The sequence below is a fragment of the Schistocerca cancellata genome, chromosome 4 (genome assembly GCF_023864275.1).
Source record: "Schistocerca cancellata isolate TAMUIC-IGC-003103 chromosome 4, iqSchCanc2.1, whole genome shotgun sequence".
Lineage (NCBI taxonomy): Eukaryota > Metazoa > Arthropoda > Insecta > Orthoptera > Acrididae > Schistocerca > Schistocerca cancellata.
Genome location: NC_064629.1, coordinates 734,836,733 through 734,855,705, shown reverse-complemented (window position 1 = coordinate 734,855,705; position 18,973 = coordinate 734,836,733). Strand labels below are relative to the sequence as shown.

The window sequence follows — 18,973 nt, the reverse complement described above, 5'->3', positions numbered from 1 at the left end:
AGCAGTGGTGATTGGATACATAAGCTCACTACCAAGTTAAGTGGGTCAAGTAGGCAGTGTTACCGTGTGAACTGTAGGGCACTGTAGGCCGTGGATCGAACCTGTTCAATCATCACAGCTCTTAGGGAAATAGTCCTGTTAGGAGTGTATTAATCATTAGGTAAATACTGGCGAGTAACGGTCAAAAATGTATACGCAAGTGAATTTAGCTAGTTAATGTGGTGCAACGGCGAGGGTAGGAGTGGAGTAAAAGTGAGCTGAGCTTGTGGCAGCTGTGCTTTATTCAAATATTAACAACGTGAATTCACTACTAACTCTTACCATTAGGACTGAGCTATTTACAGTTAAAATACGTAGCAGTAAGCGCAAAGGCGTGACAGCTACAAGTCCGTATTGGTTTTATACATACGGAATTAGGAAGCGGGTCATTCCGTCAGTGGAGCGGGTTAAAACAACCGAGTCAGTTGAGAACATACCCCATTTACTGATGGAAAGATTCGGCGGTTCGGTCGCAAACTACTCTGCAGCAACCGTTACATTTCGTCGCAATTGGGGTTTCCTTGTCGGGGATATGAGTCTAATCCCTTTAGAATTGCAATTGTACACTACTGACCATTAAAATTACTACACCACGAAGATGACGTGCTACAGACGCGAAATTTAATCAACAGGAAGAAGGTACTGCGATATGCAAATGATTAATTTTTCAGAGTATTCACACAAGGTTGGCGCCGGTGGCGACACCTACAACGTGCTGACATGAGGAAAGTTTCCAACCGATTTCTCATATACAAACAGCAGTTGACCGGCGTTACCTGGTGAAACGTTGTTGTGATGCCTCGTGTATGGAGGAAAAATGCGTACCATCACGTTTCCGACTTTGATAAAGGTCGGATTGTAGCCTATCGCGATTGCGGTTTATCGTATCGCGACAATGCTGCTCGTGTTGGTCGAGATCCAATGACTGATAGCAGAATATGGAATCGGTGGGTTCAGGAGGGTAAAACGGAACGCCGTGCTGGATCCCAATGGCCTCGTATCACTAGCAGTCGAGATGACAGGCATCTTATCCACATGGCTGTAACGGATCGTGCAACCACGTCTCGATCCCTGAATCAACAGGTGGGGAAGTCTGCAAGACAACAACTACCTGCACGAACAGTTCGACGACGTTTGCAGCAGCATGGACTATCATCTCGGAGACCATGGCTGCGGTTACCCTTGACGCTGCATCACAGACAGGAGCGCCTGCGATGGTGTACTCAACGACGAAAGTGGGTGCACGAATGGCAAAACGTCATTTTGTCGAATGAATCCTGGTTCTGCTTACAGCATCATGATGGTAGCATCCGTGGTTGGCGACATCGCGGTGAACGCACGCACATTGGAAGCGTGTATTCGTCATCGCCATACTGGCGTATCACCCGGCGTGATAGTATGGGGTGCCATTGGTTACACGTCTCGGTCACCTCTTGTTCTCATTGACGGCACTTTGGACGTTTCTGGATACAGAAAATGTTCGACTGCTGCCCTGGACAGCACATTCTCCAGATCTCTCACCAATTGATTACGTCTGGTCAATGGTGGCCGTGCAACTGGCTCGTCACAATACGCCAGTCACTACTCTCGATGAACTGTGGTATCGTGTCGAAGCTGCATGGGCATCTGTACCTGTACACGCCATCCGAGCTCTGTTTGATTCAATGCCCAGGAGTATCGAGGCCGTTATTACGGCCAGAGGTGGTTGTTCTGGGTACTGATTTCTCAGGATCTATGCACCCAAATTGCGTGAAAATGTAATCACATATCAATTCTAGTATAATATATTTGTCCAATGAATACCCGTTAATCATCTGCATTTCTTCTTGGTGTAGCAATGTTAATGGCCAGTACTGTAATTGCGAATGATTCAGTAGCGTGGTTAAAGGAAAATTTTGACAAATTGGAACTCCGAAAATGTGTGGGGGGCGGGGAGGGGGTCGTTTGAATCAGAGGGTTGGGTTGTCTGGGTGGGAGACCAGACAGCGATGTCATCCGTCTCGTCGGATTAGGGAAGGATGGGGAATGACGTCGGCCGTGCCCTTTCAAAGGAACCATTCCGGCATGTCCTGGAGCGATTCAGGGGAATCACGGAAAACTTAAATCAGGATGGCCGGACGCGGGATTGAATCGTCTTCCTCCCGAATGCGAGTCCAGTGTCTAACCACTGCGCCACGTCGCTCGGTTTGGGTACAGAGATAGGTTTAATAAAAACAGAGATACCATAGTACACATAACTGTAGCAGAAAGGGTAAAAGCTGAGGTGAAGAAAATTAAATCTGATATAGAAGGAATGATTGATTCAAAAATAGAAGTCATAGGGGCAGATGTAGGCGAAATTTCTGAGAAGGTTGGTCCGGTTTACACCAAAGTCGAACCAGTGGAAAAGATTTCGGGGACAAGTTGGAAAAGATACAGGACGAATTGGGCGGCGAAGTGAAAATTTGTGTTCAGAGGCTAATAAATGCACTGGAGGATGTGACTAATATGATGATGATGATGTTTGGCTTGTGGGGCGCTCAACTGCGTGGTTATCAGCGCCCGTACAATTTCCCAATCTTTGCTCAGTCCAATTGCGCCACTTTCCTGGATGATGATGAAATGAGGAGGACAACACAAACACCCAGTCATCTCGAGGCAGGTGAAAATGCCCGACCCCGCCGGGAATCGAACCCGGGACCCCGTGCTCGGGAAGCGAGAACGCTACCGCGAGACCACGAGCGGCGGACTTGTGTGACTAATAAGTCTGTTAACAGTTTGTCAGGCGGAGTAGCAGAATGTGAAAAGGAGGTACTTGGAAATGAGAATATTTTGAATGAAGATTAAATAAAGAAGCTGTACAGCATGAACAGCTGTTTAAAGACGTGAGGGCAGAATTAAATTCTTTAGCAACTAAACAGGCTCCTACTATGACAGGTGTTCCATGGGTTAATTCATGAATGACAAAGGATGAAAAATACCATCCAGTTGATTTTGTTGCTGCGTGTAAAGATGGTCTTGTGAGAGGAATGTCGGGAGAGGGAAATATCAAATCCGTGAAAGACATTTTGATGGCAATGCACAATCACAAGCAAATCTAATGACCCCTTCATTTACTACCTGTGAAATGTTTGAGAATTTTTTCTGAACGAATTGTCAAGTGATGCAAAGCAAACGCGGTTTCAGAATTAGGTTCTGAACGGACCTAGTTTCAAACACGGAAGTGGGTCGACGCGAGATTTTTGTGTGGGTGAGCTCGCTAAGTTGACGCACTTAAATCGTCCGCTGAGAGTCTTGACGGAAATCACGACGCTCAAGGGACGGTTACTGGAATATTTACAATGGTATTTTGTCCACGGTCCGACAAATTCCACAGATGAGTTTTTAGATTTTATTGAGAAGTTTGAACAAGTGTTGCAGCTGAAGCCTCTTAATGGGAGCAGTAGACAGGAAAATGGGTACCAGAACAGGAACAATAGTAATACCCACAATAATTATAATGATTATAACATAAATGATTATCACCGTAATAATAATTTTCAAGGGGGAAACGGAAACTGAAACATTCATAACGGAAATCAAAACCGGGAACGAAAATTTGAAGGGCAAGAGCCTCATGAAATGCAGTATCAGACGCTAGCGACTGTCGTATCTCAGGGGGGAGATGGTGAAATAAACCGGCGTTGAAAAGGACACGTTATTTCAAAAATTCTGTGGGCGTTGAAAATTCTATAAAGAAACCCGAAATGTTGGAGATGGAGATTATAAAATGTAAGAATAAAATGGGGAATAATTTTAAGTAGCATAACCGTAAAGAGAGAGCAAGAAAGGTTGTAAAATGTGTAAATAAATGTTGTAATGAGGATAATGGGGCTGAAAAATTTATTTTGTGAAATGGAGGTGAATGATGGAATGAACGTATGTTTGTTGAAAGATTCTGTGCTCAAAAGAGAGGCAGAGACGGATCTGTATTTAGTGGCGGTTGAATGTATGACGAATTCTAATGAGGCGCTAGTCAGTAACAACAATTACAGGAATGTAGGTGAATGTAATGAAGGTGATTTTGTATTGAAGAAATTAGGTGAAGCTATCTGTAATGCGGCGAACCAGTAGTTTCGTCAGTTGGAGAAAACTTTTGTCGTGTATCGACGTAAGTACATCAAGGTATTTGTGAAGGCAACGTAACAATAGTCTCGTCATCTTGTGACGAATTTTATTACGTATCGGCGGAAGTGAGTGATTTATTGTTAAAGGGGTGCAAAGGTGACGTTTTAGAGGCTGAAGTTACGAAAGGTGAGGCTACTGTTTTAGGTATCTCGGAGGAAGGAGTTTGTGCATTTATTTCTGTTGATGGAAGTGACTTTTGATGGAAGCATGAGTTATGCGTGGATTTGGAAGGATGAATGTGAAAGTAATGTGTTAGGTAGTGGATCAGAAAGCAAACTGTCGGAGAAAGCCGGCCGGGGTGGCCGAGCGGCTCTAGACGCTACAGTCTGGAACCACGCGACCGCTACGATCGCAGGTTCGAATCCTGCCTCGGGCATGGATGTGTGTGATGTCCTTAGGTTAGTTAGGTTTAAGTAGTTCTAAGTTCTAGGGGACTGATGACCTCAGAAGTTAAGTCCCATAGTGCTCAGAGCCATTTGAACCATTTTTTTTGTCGGAGAAATCTGGGAAGAGAGAAAATTTTACGGAGACAGGGATAGTCCAAAATTGGCGGAATTCGATTGTGCTGTGAATTCTGCTATGGAGCGATGCAGTAACGGAGATTTGAGTGTTGTATCTGAGAGGGTTGACGAGGTTATTGGTGGAGATTTCTATAACGTATCGTCCGATGTAATGGAGGTTTTAAATAATGAATATCATGAGATTTCAGCAGATGTTAATGGAGCTAACTCTGATAAAGGTTGCAGTGATTCGACAGAAATGAGTGACGTTTTGTGCAAGGAAGACGACGTTGTAAATTGTGTCATTAATTGTCAGAATGTTGCAGCTACTGATATCATTACTTCGGAGGAAGAGAACATTATATTTGGTGCTTACGTGGAAGTTGAAACGAAGGATTCTGAGGGCGAATTAAAGCCTACAGATGATTTAGAGATAAATCGGAAGAATATAGAAGTGGATAAGGGGGAAGTATTTGTTTAGGAGGTTATGTTAGTACTGAATAGTACGGCAAGGAAGACACTGTCTACTCTATAAATGATTGGAAATGGACACAGAGAGAAATATAAACTAGCAAGAGGGCTTGAAGGGAAGGGAGACAAAACCGGGGCAAAGGAAATGTTTAATGAATTGTTTGATTCTGATAATGAGATTGAGGATTGTTCTGAAGTTATAACGTTTATCGTACATGTGGAGGAAAAGGGAAGGAATATTTAAAATTATCTTTTGAGGGAAGAGTTCTTAAAGAGGGTTGATATTAAAAATGTACAGGATGTAAGTGAAATAAACAATCTTAATGAAGAAAAAAGTGTGAGTTTCTCGGATCTAAAAATGGTGTTCCAGCAGTAGTCACAGACTTGGTGGTAAACGTAAAGAGTCCGTTAGGGAACGAGGAAAGAGGGCTCAAATTTGAGCAGGTGAAAAAACGCAAAAAAGTAAGATTCAGAAGACTTTCACACTGGCGAGATCAATGTTATAAGAGGCAACGGCGGCTGAGTTGCACCTTGTGAATCAAAAACGTGTTGTGTATTAATATAAGTGTATTTCATGGGTAGTTTGTAAGAATTTGAGAGGAGGGGGAGGGGTAATTTCTGCATTGTGTAAGGAGTAACTCTGTAAATTTAAGATGTAAGTGCTAAAGTATGGAGGGACAATTTAGTTTAAGGAGAGCGTCGATATTGGCCACACGACTCTTGATGCGCGGAGGTCGGCAGAACATAATTAATTTCGTTATTTGCGAAAGAAAGGAGACAAAAGAAGAATTCGGAGTAGGTATCCATGGAGAAGAAATAAAAACTTTGAGGTTCGCCGATGACATTTTAATTCTGTCAGAGACAGCAAAGGACTTGGAAGAGCAGTTGAAGAGAATGGACAGTGTCTTGAAAGGAGGATGTAAGATGAACATCAACAAAAGCAAAACGAGGATAATGGAACGTAGTCGAATGAAGTCGGGTGATGCTGAGGGAATTAGATTAGGAAATGAGACACTTAAAGTAGTAAACGAGTTCTGTTATTTGGGGAGAAAAATAACTGATGATGGTCGAAATAGAGAGGATATAAAATGTAGACTGGCAATGGCAAGGAAAGCGTTTCTGAAGAAGAGAAATTTGTTAACATCGAGTATAGATTTAAGTGTCAGGAAGTCGTTTCTGAAAGTGTTTGTATGGAGTGTAGCCATGTATGGAAGCGAAACGTGGACGATAAATAGTTTAGACAAGAAGAGAATAGAAGCTTTCGAAATGTGGTGCTACAGAAGAATGCTGAAGATTAGATGGGTAGATCACATAACTAATGAGGAGGTATTGAACAGAATTGGGGAGAAGATGAGGTTGTGGCACAACTTGACAAGAAGAAGGGATCGGTTGGTAGGACATGTTCTGAGGCATCAAGGGATCACAAATTTAGCATTGGAGGGCAGCGTGGAGGGTAAAAATCGTAGAGGGAGACCAAGAGATGAATACACTAAGCAGATTCAGAAGGCTGTAGGTTGCAGTAAGTACTGGGAGATGAAGAAGCTGGCACAGGATAGAGTAGCATGGAGAGCTGCATCAAACCAGTCTTAGGACTGAAGACCACAACAACAAATGGTTCAAATGGCTCTGAGCACTATGGGACTTAACAGCTATGGTCATCGCTCCCCTAGAACTTAGAACTACTTAACCCTGACCCCGCCGGTAATCGAACCCGGGAACCCGGGCGTGGGAAGCGAGAACGCTACCGCACGACCATGAGATGTGGGCACAACAACAACAATTTTCGGAAGACAGGAATAAATTATACTGTACGTAAATTAGGGGGGAAATTTCAAGGGGTTATTCATAAACATTACTTGGTTTTGGATGGCTTTCTCGTGCGATATGTGTAGTTTATTCGTAATTATGGTTCGCACAAAATCTGGTGCATGGAGGTCATCAGACCTCATTAAAATTGGGAGTAAAACATGTAGTTACATTCAAAGTATAAAGCCATTTTTTGGGGGGAGGGGAGGGGTATATCATCATCATCATCAGCCAATTCAATCATTATATGATGTGGCCTCTTCGAGTCGTGGATTCAGGTAGGCTTTCAGAAGTCTTCTCCAAGTGGGACGGTCTTGGGCAGTTCTCTGCCAGGTGTTACCAGCGATCTTCTTGATGTCTTTGTCCCATCTGTCTGGTGGTCTTCCTCTAGGCCTCCGGTGCTCTCTCGGACTCCACTCCAGTACTAGCTTTGTCCATCTGTTGCGTTTTAACTGAATATCGTAGGCCTATTTTCTGTTTATTTGAAATGTCCTTCCTTGAATAAACATTATTTAACATAACACTCTGTCGTCCACATCAGTTACAGATTTTAGAACAAAACCCTTGTTATTAAATTGTTCATTAAACTTTTATTTAGTATTTCTGTCTGATATATTAACTCGCAATTCTGGTCAATGCACAGACTGTATGACTGCAAGATCAAAGCTACAGATTATTATTTTAAGCGTGTTAGCAGCGGGGCATGGAAGCAGACATGGGCGGCTAGACTCTATGACTACATCGAGCTATTGTTTTTAAACAGAGCCGTGCATAACCACAGGTAAAGATGCAACTGGTTTATTCGTATGGAAGAACAGCTTGTCTGCAGTAGGCTAATCGTTAGGTACCGTCGCAAACTGAACATATTTCTGCTGATAACAATTTTTAAAAAGCCTTTGTTAATTGCAATTGCAATAATTGCAATTTTGTGCCTGAATTAAGTTCAGATTTGAAAATGAATATAAAAGAACATATGCTGTCTCATTTTAGCACTTTGGTACAGTCATTTGACACTGTCCCACACAAGCGACTTGTAGTGAAATGGCGTGCTTATGGAATATCGACAGGTATGTGACTGGATTTGTGATTTCCTGTCAGAGAGGTCACAGTTCGTGGTAACTGACGGAAAGTCATCGAGTAAAACAGAAGTGATTTCTGGCGTTCCCCAAGGTAGTGTTATAGGCTCTTTGCTGTTCCTTATCTATATAAACGATTTGGGAGACAATCTGAGCAGCCGTCCTAGATTGTTCGCAGATGACGCTGTCGTTTATCGACTAATAAAGTCATCAGAAGATCAAAACAAATTGCAAAACGATTTAGAAAAGATATCTGAATGGTGCGAAAATTGGCAGAGTACCCTAAATAACGAAAATTGTGAGGCCATCCACATGAGTGCTAAGAAGAATTCGTTAAACTTCTGTTACACGATAAATCAGTCTAATATAAAAGCCGTAAATTCAACTAAATACCTAGGTATTACAAATACTAACAACTTAAATTTGAAGGAACACATGGAAAATGTTGTGGGGAAGGCTAACCAAAGACTGCGTCTTATTGGCAGGACACTTAGAAAATGTAACACATATACTAAGGAGACTGTCTACATTATGCTGGTCCGTCGTCTTTTAGACTACTGCTCTGCTGTGTGGGATCCTTACCAGATAGGATTGATGGAGTATATCGAAAAAGTTCAAAGAAAGGCAACACGTTTTGTGTTATCGCGAGATATGGGAGAGAGAGTGTCACAGAAATGATACAGGATTTTTCGTTGCGACGGAATCTTCTCACGGAATTCCAGTCACCAACTTTCTCCTCCGAATGCGAAAATATTTTGTTGACATCGTCCGACATAGGGAGAAACGATCACCAAGATAACATAAGGGAAATCATAGCTCGTACGGGAAGATATAGGTGTTCGTTCTTTCCGCGCGCTATACGAGATTAGAATAATAGAGAATTGTGAAGATGGTTCGATGAACCCCGTGCCAGGTACTTAAATGTGATTTGCTGAGTAGATGTAGCACGTATTTCATGAGTTAGAAATAAAAGTAAGTTGTAGATGCTTTAGTTAAATTTATGATTATTAATTCTTAATTCAGAAGCAGTAATAAAAGATTACACTTGTCCTGTGATTTACCACAAGGTATGAAAGTCTTAGATATATGAAAAACTGAACAAAGAAAAAGCCTGGATGTATTAACAGATCCTGGACATATTTAAATTAATGGTGGTGGGATATAGCCAGTTCACCTACAGTGTGGATGAATGAGTGGATAACCGATTGTGTACCATGGTCATGGACCACGATGCCTCAGTGAACAGTGCAGCAAGTTCTGAACATAAGTGAAGGCACATTTAAAGACCTGAAAAATTGCATACAGAATATTACTCCAAGCTGCTAAATGAATGCCTCAAATGGTTCAAATGGCTCTGAGCACTATAGGACTTAGCATCTGAGGTCATCAGTCCCCTAGAACTTAGAACTGCTTAAACCTAACTAACCTAAGGACATCACACACATCCATGCCCGAGGAAGGATTCGAACTTGCGACCGTAGCAGTCACGCGGTTCCGGACTGAAGCGCCTAGCACCGCTCGGCCACCGCGGCCGACCTGAATGCCTCAGACTCACCATACTTCTTGTAGTGCTTACACGATAAATCAGTCTAATCTAAAAGCCGTAAATTCAACTAAATACCTAGGTATTACAATTACGAACAACTAAAATTGGAAGTAACACATAGAAAATGTTGTGGGACCTCTGTTCAAATACCAACGTCCAAGAACAAGCTGCGAGACCAATCATTAAGAACAGAACCGCATCCAGAAGGCGGAGGGAACATCATCCGAATGCAGAATGCCGAGTGCAGAAAGCAAAAATACAGGATGTTTTGTGGACCATTCAATGGGGCTCACAGATACGCAATACGGCCTGTGCATGCCCGTGATTGGATTTTACCTGTTGCTTCCAAGGCAGTGGCCAGCAGACATACTTTCATTCGATGAGCTAAACACTGTAATACATTAAGCAATCGATATGCCTGGTACAGACTGTCATTCTAACAAACCTCCGACTGAGAACTTGCGTAAGAATGAATAACTGCAATCTTGACATTGTAAGGAATAACTTTTAACTACAAGGATCACTCCAAAAGAAATGCACACCATTTTTGCAAAAATATAGTTTTCACTCTGCATGTGTGAAAGTTTTTCAGTGTGTAGATACATCCTTCCCGCTTGTTTTCAAACTTAGTTCAACCTGTTCCCATGAGTGGCGCTGTCACAGCATGTCTTCAAGATGGCTGCTACACTTGAAGTTCGTCAGAAGCAAAGTGCTGTCATAGAATTCATGTGCTGTGAAAACGAGACAGTGGGAAACATCCGCAAGAGGTTGAAAAAGGTGTATGGAGATGCTGCTGTCGATCGCAGTGCAGTTAGTCGATGGGCAAGCAGGTTACGTGATGAAAGCGGGCACGGCAATATTGAGGATTGTCCTCACAGCAGCAGGCCCCGTACTGCACACACTTCTGACAATGTGCAAAGTTAACGAATTGGTGACTGCTGACAGACGCATCACAGTGAACGAATTGTCACGCTACGTTGGGATAGGGCTCAAATGGCTCTGAGCACTATGGGACTTAACATCTGTGGTCATCAGTCCCCTAGAACTTAGAACTACTTAAACCTCACTAACCTAAGGACATCACACACGTCCATGCCCGAGGCAGGATTCGAACCTGCGACCACGGCAGTCGCGCGGTTCCGGACTGAGCGCCTTGAACCGCTAGACCACCGCGGCCGGCTTTGGGATAGGGGAAGGAAGTGTTTGCAGAATACTGAAAGTGTTGGCATTAAAAAAGGTTTGTGCCAAGTGGGTACCCAGGATGTTAACAGTGGCTCACAAAGAAACAAGAAAAACGGTATGCAACCAACTTTTGGAACAGCACGAGAATGGTGGAGATGAATTTCTTGGAAGAATTGTGACAGGTAATGAAACATGGCTCCATCATTTTTCACAAGAGACATAGAGGCAATCAATGGAGTGGCATCATACAAATTCACCCAAGGAAAAAAAATTCAAAACCACACCTTCTGCTGGAGAAGTTATGGCTATGGTGTTTTTCGATTCTGAAGGACTCTTGCTTATGGACATTATGCCAAGTGGAACCACCATAAATTCTGATGCATATGTGATGACACTGAAGAAACTTCAAGCTCGACTGAGTCGTGTTCAACCACATCGGCAAAACCAGGATGTTTTGCTGTTGTACGACAATGCACGGCCACATGTCAGTCAAGAAACCGTGGAATAGATCACAAAACTCGGATGGACAACATTGAAACACTCACCTTACAGTCCTGACCTGGCTCCATGTGACTATCATCCTTTTGGGAAACTGAGACACTCTCTTCGTGGAACAAAGTTTGAAGATGATGACTCCCTTGGGCGCGGTGCCAAACAGTGGCTCGAACAGGTTGGTCCTGGATTTTACTGTGCGGGTATACAGGCACTGGTTCCAAAATGGTGTAAAGCAGTTGATGGAAATTATGTGGAGAAACGAAAATATTGTTCCTAAAGGATGTATGTACACACTGTAAAGCTTTCAAACATGTAGAATAAAAGATGGATTTTAAAAAAATAGTGTGCATTTCTTTTGGAGTGACCCTCGTAGGTAGATGATACCAGTATTCATGAGTATAGTACCTGCAATACAATTACGCACTGCAGGAGCAGTTAAGGTTTGTGCTAGAGATTTTTGTTCGTGTGAGTTATGACACATGGGAACGAAAACCTTCTTAGTTGTTTGCAAATGGTTCAAATGGCTCGGAGTACTATGAGACATAACATCTGAGGTCATCAGTCCCCTAGAACTTAGAACTACTTAAACCTAACTAACTTAAGGACATCACACACATCCATACCCGAGGCAGGATACGAACCTGAGACCGTAGCGGTCGCGATGTTTCAGACTGAAGCGCCTAGAACCGCTCGGCTACTAAGGCCGGCAGTTGTTTTCCCGTTTGCACTGTGAGCAGAGTACGTACCGTTGTTTACGTGTGGCTTTAATAAACTAAGTATTGAGGGGTAATGGTCCTTTAGCTTTAAAGTATTTTTTTTAATTTTTCCTAATAAAAATTTTATTACGCCTACGTTGCGTTATTTTCTCCAGAACTCCCTGTCTAAGAGTGTTAAACATGTATTTGTGTGTTTCACGAAGTCAGAAGACAAAAAAAGCCACATTACTAATATAAAAATCGGAAATTGTCTTTTTCTTGTGACTATGGTTACGCATGCACTGCCGTCGCGAGTAACGGAAACAGCGCCCAGTTTATGAACGGTTCCCTTCTTGCCCGCCGGGTCGTGCACACAGCGACGTAAACACAGCATGCAAACAAAGCGCGTGCGGCCTGCAGAAACATCTGGAAGACAGCCATTTCCGCGCTCCGCTTGTACAGAGCTCTTCGTTCATAGGAGCTCTTCCTGTGGTGTGCCTGCACATACCTTAACATACAGCTTGGTGGAAGTTTGACCATACTCCCTCAATAGCTTAGCAATGGATCTAGTTCTTAACGAACAACCACAGTTCTAAATACTCTGCATCCTTTTCCTTATCTTAGATGGATCATTCGTGCATATTGAGGTATGGAGACAAGAATTTCTCGAGAACTAACACATACAAAACGGTAGTGACTGCATTAAATTCGTTGCTCGAAAGAGGTAATTTTCGGCCAAGCCCATACATTGGCATAAATCAATGTATACTTAAACCACTATTGGCTAATTTACCTTTATAGCTATTTTCAAGTGGACAGATCTCTGAATTTTTTTATTGACATCCAGACAATAACCAGACCATTGCACTGTACGATGTATCACACATTAGGTGAACATGTAATCTGCCGGCAGCTGGTGGCCGAGCGGTTCTAGGCGCTTCAGTCTGGAACCTCGCGACCGCTAATGTCGCAGGTTCGAATCCTGCCTCGGACATAGATGTGTGTGATGTCCTTAGGTTAGTTAGGTTTATGTAGTTCTAAGTTCTAGGGGACTGATGACCTAAGATGTTAAGTCCCGTAGTGCTCAGAGCCATTTGAACCATTTTTGAACATGTAATCTAGAAACCACGAAACTGGCCCAACTATGTGTTATCACTTGTGTTGAAAAAACCGTCAAACGATATACGAAAAAAGACGTTCAATATTATGTTCTACTTTTATCACCTCCGATTACAGTAAGTACTGTCGCACTTGCAAGTAACAATTGTGGTAAAGTTAGCTAATGACAGTGGTCAAAAAGTTACTAAAGAATTTAGAACCATTGACGATAAGAAATTAGCAAGCCTAATTGAAAAAAAAAAGCTAGAGCCCAAGACAACAGGCATCAGAATATTGAGCAGAGTGATTTCAGATTCTTTCAGAGAATAAGAACATCACAGATATTAGCTTTACCAAGCCAGAAAAAAAGGAAAAAGTTTGTTCGTCAGCACTAATAAGAACGTGTACAGTTCCCAATTCTGCAAGCGTGATCATTAGAAGTTTACTAATTCCTGATACATCGTACAAATAGGTGCTCTGGTTATTGTTTTGAATCCATGAGATATACAGGCTCAATCGGCAATTTTCGTTGTAGCTTACAAAATAACAAGTGAATGGAATATTTATTTAGAAAGGTAAACGTAAGAAATAGTACTCTTTCTGTGGAGTTATGAACTTATTTAGTTATTTTCAAAATGGCTCTGAGCACTATGGGACTCAAATTCTGAGGTCTTCAGTACCCTAGAACTTAGAACTACTTAAACCTAACTAACCTAAGGACATCACACACATCCATGCCCGAGGTAGGATTCGAACCTGCGACCGTAGTGGTCTCGCGGCTCCAGACTCTAGCGCCTAGAACCGCACGGCCACTCCGGCCGGCAGTTATTTTCGAGGGAGTTACAGTAACGAGCTATAATTTTTTAATAAATCTATCTGAATTCAATATATGCCTACTGTAGGTCTCATATTCTTTGCTCTAGCATTCAGATCCCTTATTACCAGAATTTAATTATTTCTGTATTTCTGCATTTAAACATAAGAATTTTAGGTTTTTCCACAGATGCTTCCTCTTAAGATTTTCTTATATATTCTTTCTACTTTTATTCTCAGTTTTACTATCCGATCATTCACTCATTCAAATGTTCTGATCTGTTTTTTCTATAGCTTTGTGGTTAGTATAACTGCGCCTGATACTGTACGACGTTCATGCAGTGTTCTACTAGACATCATGAAGTTATCTGAAAACTCCACATAATCTTTTAATTTGTTCTTCGTGTTAGATATTACTGACAAATCTACTTGCATTTCTTTCAGTTCTTTCTGTCGTTCAATTCTACATGACACAGTTCTTTGAAATTCCACACTACCGTTTTAATTCTTTATCTAATGCCGTAATTTTTGTTGTTTTTTCCTTGGACATTATAACTAGCACCAGTCCTATCCGAGACAGCTTGAGTGTTCACAAAAAGCAAATTGTCCTTTGATTATGTTACGAGCACTTAGCAGAACTAGGCTACTGGAGGTGCTATCGCCTCTATCCCTCCAGATCTAACTGTTTTTCTCTAAGGGTTCTATCCTTTAGGAAGAATGTCCCAGTTTGAAGTCGCCAGAGACTGGGCAGTTCACTGCCTTCCGTCTGCTACAATCTAGATGAAACGCCCAGGAGCTGTGCGGCATTTGCCTACCGAGGACGTGGGAGTGGCATTTGCTGGAAGTCTTGATAAGCACTCAGAGAGGCATTACTCTGTATTTTATCGCTCTACCCCTCTGCCGTGGGCCAAAAACTCTGAGAGCGAAACAGCCTTTACTCACAATGTTCAAACAATTCCTTGTACGGGTCCATAGATCAAACATTTGTTTCTTCACTGGGACCTTTCTGTTCACCAATCATCTCTCGTCTTGGCTACAGAGCTGGTGGTTCCCTGCACTTTTCTTGCCTCCGATCAGATATTGGCACATAGTAAAAATCAGTTCCCACTGATAGACATCCTAATATCCATAAGTTCCATTACCCATGACAGGAGTTCATAACTGCAGACAAAATTGCTCATCATAAAGTAGAACATCGTGATGTCACCTGGTTACGTCATTTCTGTAGCTCTCATCTATTATCATCTACCAAGTCACAATAAAATATTTTGGACGCCCCTATACTTTATATTACAATGTGACAAAACTGTCTCTTTGATATCAATAGAGTTCTACTACATGACATATTCACAAAGTATTCTTATCCATATGGAAAAGCCTACTGGGAACGACATGAATACACGTATGAAGAAATGAAAACAAAAATTTTGTACATGGTATTCGATTTTACAATGAAATGAATACCCTTAGCTGCATACAGGCGTTAATATAAGTCAAGGCAGACAATTTAAAATGTGTGCCACGACCGGATCACGAACACGGGATCTCCTGCTTACACGGTAGACGCTCTATCCATCTGAGCCACCGAGCACACAGAGGATAGTGCAACTGCAGGGACTTATCTCTGGCACGCCTCCCGTGCAACTGACATTCACAACTTACTGTCCCGCACTATATTCATAATGCCCCTGCCCATCATACTCATTACTCACGGCTTTACTGCCGATTCCCGTAAGAGTTCGGGCACTGTTTGTGCATCCGCACAGAAGAAGATGGTCAAATGGGCGGTGAGCCTTAACTATGCATATACACTCCTGGAAATTGAAATAAGAACACCGTGAATTCATTGTCCCAGGAAGGGGAAACTTTATTGACACATTCCTGGGGTCAGATACATCACATGATCACACTGACAGAACCACAGGCACATAGACACAGGCAACAGAGCATGCACAATGTCGGCACTAGTACAGTGTATATCCACCTTTCGCAGCAATGCAGGCTGCTATTCTCCCATGGAGACGATCGTAGAGATGCTGGATGGAGTCCTGTGGAACGGCTTGCCATGCCATTTCCACCTGGCGCCTCAGTTGGACCAGCGTTCGTGCTGGACGTGCGGACCGCGGGAGACGACGCTTCATCCAGTCCCAAACATGCTCAATGGGGGACAGATCCGGAGATCTTGCTGGCCAGGGTAGTTGACTTACACCTTCTAGAGCACGTTGGGTGGCACGGGATACATGCGGACGTGCGTTGTCCTGTTGGAACAGCAAGTTCCCTTGCCGGTCTAGGAATGGTAGAACGATGGGTTCGATGACGGTTTGGATGTACCGTGCACTATTCAGTGTCTCCTCGACGATCACCAGTGGTGTACGGCCAGTGTAGGAGATCGCTCCTCACACCATGATGCCGGGTGTTGGCCCTGTGTGCCTCGGTCGTATGCAGTCCTGATTGTGGCGCTCACCTGCACGGCGCCAAACACGCATACGACCATCATTGGCACCAAGGCAGAAGCGACTCTCATCGCTGAAGACGACACGTCTCCATTCATCCCTCCATTCACGCCTGTCGCGACACCGCTGGAGGCGGGCTGCACGATGTTGGGGCGTGAGCGGAAGACGGCCTAACGGTGTGCGGGACCGTAGCCCAGCTTCATGGAGACGGTTGCGAATGGTCCTCGCCGATACCCCAGGAGCAACAGTGTCCCTAATTTGCTGAGAGTGGCGGTGCGGTCCCCTACGGCACTGCGTAGGATCCTACGGTCTTGGCGTGCATCCGTGCGTCGCTGCGGTCCGGTCCCAGGTCGATGGGCACGTGCACCTTCCGCCGACCACTGGCGACAACATCGATGTACTGTGGAGACCTCACGCCTCACGTGTTGAGCAATTCGGCGGTACGTCCACCCGGCCTCCCGCATGCCCACTATACGCCCTCGCTCAAAGTCCGTCAACTGCACATACGGTTCACGTCCACGCTGTCGCGGCATGCTACCAGTGTTAAAGACTGCGATGGAGCTCCGTATGCCACGGCAAACTGGCTGACACTGACGACGGCGGTGCACAAATGCTGCGCAGCTAGCGCCATTCGACGGCCAACACCGCGGTTCCTGGTGTGTGCGCTGTGCCGTGCGTGTGATCATTGCTTGTACAGCCCTCTCGTAGTGTTCGGAGCAAGTATGGTGGGTCTGACATACCGGTGTCAATGTGTTCTTTTTTCCATTTCCAGGAGTGTATGATGCACAAACAATGCCCGAACTCTTACGGGAATCGGCAGTAAAGCCGCGAGTAATGAGTGTGATGGGCAGGAGCACTATGAATATGGAGCGGGACAATAAGTTGCGAATGTGGGTCTCACGGGAGGCGTGCAGAGATAAGTCCCTGCAGTCGCACTGTCCTCAGTGTCGTCGGTGGCTCAGCTGGATAGAGTATCTGCCATGTAAGCAGAAGATCCTGGGTTCGAGTCCCGGTCGATGCACACATATTCAACTGCCCCCGTTGACTTATATCAATGCCTGTGTGCAGCTGAGGGTATTCATTTCGTTGTAATTTCACTCTAACGAGCTGCGTAGTCACCGATGGTATGCCCGAAAAACAGGATACCACAGGGTGTCCAAGCTATCTTGTCCACCCAAAATATCTCTGGAACAATAACAGCTATTGGAAAACGACTTTCACCGGTATCAATGTAGGGCTGGGGCCCATGAATGTACATATTTGGAAACATTCGAAAACGAAAGCATATGTGTTTTTAACACAAACTTATGTTTTTTTAAATGGACCTCCTATATTTTTTCTTCAGCCATCCATAGCATGACAAAGCACATACACAATGGCGTTGATTGCATCGCAATATTCCCATTACATCCCGAGATATTGAGACGTGAAGTTGACGCTTGAAACACCCTACATGCGCTGCTAGCGCACGTCCTGAGGCTCAGGCGTGAACCCCATGCTACCCGTAATCGCGATGTGATTGACATGTGTAATCACACCTCCATATTTATCAAGAGGTCCGAAACGAATAATACGGTCTGCTGCCATCAACTCTCATAAGCACATAATGGTTTCCCTCTTGCACGTTTTACGTATCTACGTACACAATATGAACCAGTACCGATCGGTGTACACCGGTCATGTTGTTTTATTTATCATGCACACTCAAAATAAGGTTTATCTAATGCGTTATATGACCCATTTTGCCGGTCGCGCAGGGCCTGGCTCTACCTAGTCAAGTGTCCAACGTAGTTCCCACTACTGCCACAGTTACCACTTCGCCTTGTTTATGATTTGCGACCCATGCAATCTCCTGTACTCCACCACCCTCCGAGCATCCCATTTGTTGTTGCTTTGGCGTGCAGTACACCGCTTGCCAGTGTAGTCGTGCATCAGAGTAATCTAGTGATGGCACGGAGGTAGTACACATTGTGAATAAACGTTGTGTTGTGGAACTTATACTTACAGTATAATGTACACACGTGAAGATATGGTAGAAATGCTGCTGATCTATGGAGAATGTACGTTGACGGGAAATACGTTTGAGATGGTTTGTTTGTTGATAGTACTGTTAGTGAACATTATGATTATTAAGTTAATATGTCTGTTTTCTACCCTACTCTACATACCTGTACTGTACCCTGTTGTAGGTGGACGTAATGCTGTTTAGGCAGAACGATTGTACAGAAGACGATTCCCTGACAAGCCATCGCCTTCGCGCCGGATGTTTGGTCGTCTCATATCTCGTCTACGTGAAACGGGAAGCTTAAATCCAAGATCTCGACATCGTCCTAGAACACGCACAGATGAACGTGCTGAAGTTGCTGTGCTCGCTACCATAGCTGTGAATCCTCAAATCAGCACACGTCAAATTGAACGTGAAGTTGGTGTGTCGAAATCAAGTGCACAGCGTATTCTTAAACGTCATAAATTTCATCCTTACCATGTTCATTTACACCAGGATCTTCATGGAAATGACTTCCGCAATAGGGTAACATTTTGTAGGTGGGCTCAGCAAAAACTTCTGACTAATCCAATTTTTTTTTGCAGATGTTCTCTTTACCGACGAGGCACCATTCTCCAACAAAGGAATTGTCAATATGAGGAATATGCA

The 18,973-nt window shown here is 43.6% G+C and overlaps 1 non-coding gene across 1 annotated transcript; it reads left to right on the top strand.

Moving 5' to 3' along the window:
• Window positions 1–17,267: 17,267 nt before the first annotated feature.
• On the top strand, window positions 17,268–17,341 carry Trnat-ugu (transfer RNA threonine (anticodon UGU)). The gene has a single exon. It is a non-coding gene; the product is annotated as a tRNA-Thr (tRNA).
• Window positions 17,342–18,973: the final 1,632 nt, after the last annotated feature.